General features: G+C 33.0%; 1 pseudogene; it reads left to right on the top strand.

Annotated features, from left to right (window-relative positions):
* Positions 1-4,434, top strand: part of LOC112524797 — a 13,861-nt pseudogene extending 9,427 nt beyond the window's left edge.

Below are 4,434 nucleotides of genomic sequence, written 5' to 3'. Positions count from 1 at the left end.
CTATAACATCGACTAAGATAAAAAATAAAATAAAATATTAAAATCAAGAAATATCTCGCTGCATTGCACAAGTACCCTTCTAATACTTTCAAAAGTAAATATGTATTTTTCCTATTTTATTCTTAATTATGAGATGGATAAAATATTTCTACATTGTTACAAGTAAAATTGTCATTTATTTAATCAAAAAGTGTAATTTACATGTCATTTAAAATTGTGTTGGTTATTTATTTACTTTTATGTAGGATTATAATATAATTGATCACATTGGAAGGTCAGATTTTAGAGAATCATTTAAGCAAATCTTCATGTTCTCTATCTTAGAGAATCTATTGGAGATACTCTAAACTTTTATTTGTTAGGTTCAATATTGGTGTTTTATCGTTGTATTCAAGTTTGTATTTGTCTTTGTAATTTCCTTGTTATTTTTCTTGTATAAATAGTGTAGGTGCCTTGTATTTTTAGTATGTACTTTCATTCTCATTGTAATCACTTGAAGCTAATCAAAGACTTGTTGAAGAAATCCTCTCTCTACTCCTATCTGCCAATGTTGAACTTTACGTTCCTGGATTGTGTTGTGTTTGCATTGATTAAAACTGGAACAACAATTGGTATCAAAACAACAACCAGCTTGCAGATTGAACCTAATATAAATCAATTTATTGGATCTTGAAACTGTGTTCTTGACTGTGTTATCGAACTTTGTTTTTAGCATTTTGAATCCAATTATTCATATTTTGTGTGTGGTTTGATCTGAATTTGATTGGGATTTATGTGTATTGCAATTTGAATCTGTTTTGAATCGATCAATTCATCAATTGAATTGAAATTGAATCTGAATTTGAGCTTAAAGTCTTCAAAAAAAAATTCCAAGTTCTTGAATCTGTTCTTGAACTTTTTGATCAAATTGTGCCTTTTGATCTATTTTTGGAAGATATTGCTATATTAAATCTGTTTGTTTACAGTTTTGGAGCCTTTCTGTGCAATTTACATACTTTTTGATTGAATTTTGGTGTTTGTAATCGAATCTGCTTGAAGTGTTGTCTGCGCTTATTTTCATCGCTCGAAGAACATATTCATCGGGCGATATATTGTTCTTCGTCGCTCATTATATATCTTGAAATTGTTTTGTTTGAATTACTTGTGTTGCCCGAGTTATCCACTTCATCGCTTATTGAGTTGGACAATATATTATACTCATCGCTTAGTTAATACTTGTATTTCTAGAAATTCTTCAAATCTTTCAAATGTTAAGTATATCAAGTTTAGGGATCGATTTATCTTTCATCGCTCAAGTCTTACTCGGTTTAGTGTTCTCATCGTTTAAGCTTTGAGCGATAACCTCTTTACCTTGTTGGGTAATAAAATCTTGGATATCAAGTTCAAGTGATTTGGGCGATATAAGGATAACAAGTTCAAGTGATTTGGGCGATATAAGTGTTGGGCGATTACCACACTTTGTTCGATTTAGTGTTGGACGATTTAATCCTTGTTGTGGGCGATATCCTGTTTTGGGAGATAAACGTTTTGGGTGATTTAGGTCAAAGTTTGGGAGATAAACAGAAAAGTTTGGGTGATAATCTGAATTTGTGTTTTGAACTGTTTGAAAGATAATTTTTTAATCAATTAGAGAAAATGACTTCGAGGGAAGCAATGGCTATAGACACTGACACAAAACCTCATGTTTTGTTCAAAGGAGACTATCCTTAGTGGAAAGATAGGTTTCTGAATTTTATTGAAAGACATGAGTAGGGTGATCAGATAATGGAATTATTAACTGTAGGACTAGCTGTATTTTGGAAAGAGTTGCCAGCTGTACCTGAAAAGAATATGGACGCTCAACAAGTTCCAAAAGAAAAATCTAAATATACTCCAGCAGAGAAAGTGAGAGCTTATGTTGATGCTTTGTGCAAGTCTTATATGATGTAGGCTTTGACAAATGAGATTTATACCAACATTGATAGTAATAAGGAGTCTGGTAGCTGACCAAGAATGATATCAACAAGACAAGGATAGAAATAAATATGAATTTTTTTGAGTAATTTGCAGTCGAAATGGAAAACATTTGCAAATCACATTAAACACAACAAGTCACTGGCTGAAATTGATATTCATGAGGTATATGAGACATTGAAACAGAATAAAGAGGACGTTTTAGAGATTACTGAAGCTAGGAAAAGGCTAGAAAAGGTAGTTGCGGATCCTTTAGCTTTGGTTTCTAAGAAAAAGAGTAGGTCAAGGGCTAGTTCTTCTGTTAAAGAGCCGGTTATGAAGAGAGAGTCCTCAACTGAAGAAGTGTCTGAAAGTGATTCAAATTTGGAATGAAAGAGCTTAAACAAGCCATGATTATGCTGACTAGAGCTTTCCAGGAATTTTTTTATAAGAAGCCACATTCGAATAGCCAAAGGTTTTTCATCCGGGTCCAAGTATGAGTACAAGGACAAGTTTGGGGAGAAGAAAGCATGAGGAAAAGAAGTTTGAAAGTAAGTTTGATGAGAAAAGGAAAACTAGTAAGGCTGTGGCAGATTAAAACACCAAGTGTTACAAATGCGAGACTAAAGGACATTTTGTAATGAACTGTAGGAAACCAGTTTCCAAGAACACTGATTACTACAAGAACAAATTCCTTGTTTCCAAGCAGAAGGATGTTGGCAAGGCTTTAATGACTGAAGATGACCATTGGCTAAATTTAACTGATGATGAAGAAGATATATATGCTCCTGCACATATTTGTCTCATGGCTAGAGAGGAAGTTGAAATGTCTGAGGATGAGGATACCAAGTTAGAATCAAGTTATCAGGTATTTGAATCTTCATATTTGGAACAGATGCAAAGAATGATGCTAAAATTGAAAGATTTTCAGCTTAAACTCAAAACTGAAAAAGATCTTTTTGTTGTTCTGGAAAAAAAACCCTTCAAAAAGAACAAGATGATTTTCTTGAATTACACGTTGAAAATGCTGAAAATTTTTCTTGGGCTCAATCTTTAAATTCTGAAAATCAAAAGCTGTATGAACAAAAGGATGACTTGATTGAGCAGATTTCTGAAACATCAGAATAACTAAAGTCGTCAGAGTTGGCTAATGATGACCTGATTATAAAAAACAATACTCTTACTTTACAGAATAAGGGATTACTTGAAAAACTTAAAGATCTTGAAGAAAAGTTGTATATGAGAAAGCAAACTAACCAAACCATTTTTCTAGTCAGTGAATATGCTCTTAGTATTCAATTATTTATATTATATAAGTTTATTCTTTCCTTGTAATCCTTTACAATTGAATTAAATATCCATAGTAAACTGTATCACTGAAAAATATCCCAAAGGGACAAGTATTTTACTAGTACCTTTTTCTTACTAGAATACCTAAAGAAATTTTTTTTATGTTGCTTTGTCATCATCAAATAGAGGGAGATTGTTGATCCTCTCTCTCAATGATTTGATGATGATCATTTTTATCTTGCGAAGTGTATTATCTCTGTATTCAACTTCAGCGCTCATCATTGAATTTGTTCAGTGATCGATGAACATGTATTGTAATTCTCTAGGAGATCAGTATTCTTTAGAAGACAAAACTCACACCACAGAACCTTCAGCAATATCAAAGATAAAGTTGAAAATAAAGACAAGCAAGTTCGTGATCTGATGCGGTTTTCAGTGATAAAAAGTCTGTCTACACAAGTGTAAAATCAACTCAAGATTCAAAGAACACTAAAGAAAGCTCAGCGTTATTCCAGTAACAACGATCAAATGAATCTTGTTGAACAGGATTAATTTTTGTCTTGTCCTTCTACACATAAAGAACAAACCCATACCTCTCAAAGTAAGGTATTGTACGAAGTCACTCTATTGTCTCCAAGCGTGCTTGCCTACTTTGTGAAAGATTATTGTTCGTATACGGCAAAAGATTATATATTTGCAACAAAGGACAAGCTCACCTCTAGAAACTTGTCACGTGATTTGTACCTTCTGACTTGCATTTTAATGCAATAGCTGAGAAGTTCTTCCTTCTCAGTTATATTCCCTATCTCTGTCCAAGCCAAGCTTCCTTGACTTGAAGATCTTATTACCCAAAAAGATACTCCCCCATCTCCCTCAACCACTCTAACCAGTGAAGAGCACAAGACCTCTTAACCTTTTCTTTTAGCAAGTCTTTTCATTCTTGTTTTCTGTAACTTGTGTGTATCTTTGATTGTTTAGATAAGTTCGATGTCTTATCTTTTCCATAAAAATCTGTATTGGTCTTCTTTATCAATAAAAGATTTTTAAAATTGAAAGTTTTTGTATTTGTATTCATCCCCCATTCTACAAACTGTTACCTATAAACTCTTCTAGATCCGGCTAGGACTAGGTAGTATCGAAATCTACCTTTCAGGAATGGCGGCAGTCGTACTAGTAGCAGGAACTGCTGGAGAAATTGCAAATGGGACATAG

The sequence above is a fragment of the Cynara cardunculus genome (assembly GCF_001531365.2).
Source record: "Cynara cardunculus var. scolymus isolate 2C chromosome LG 13, CcrdV1, whole genome shotgun sequence".
Classification (NCBI taxonomy): Eukaryota; Viridiplantae; Streptophyta; class Magnoliopsida; order Asterales; family Asteraceae; genus Cynara; species Cynara cardunculus.
The sequence above is the reverse complement of the archived record's forward strand: the minus strand, read 5'-3'. Positions and strand labels throughout refer to the sequence as shown.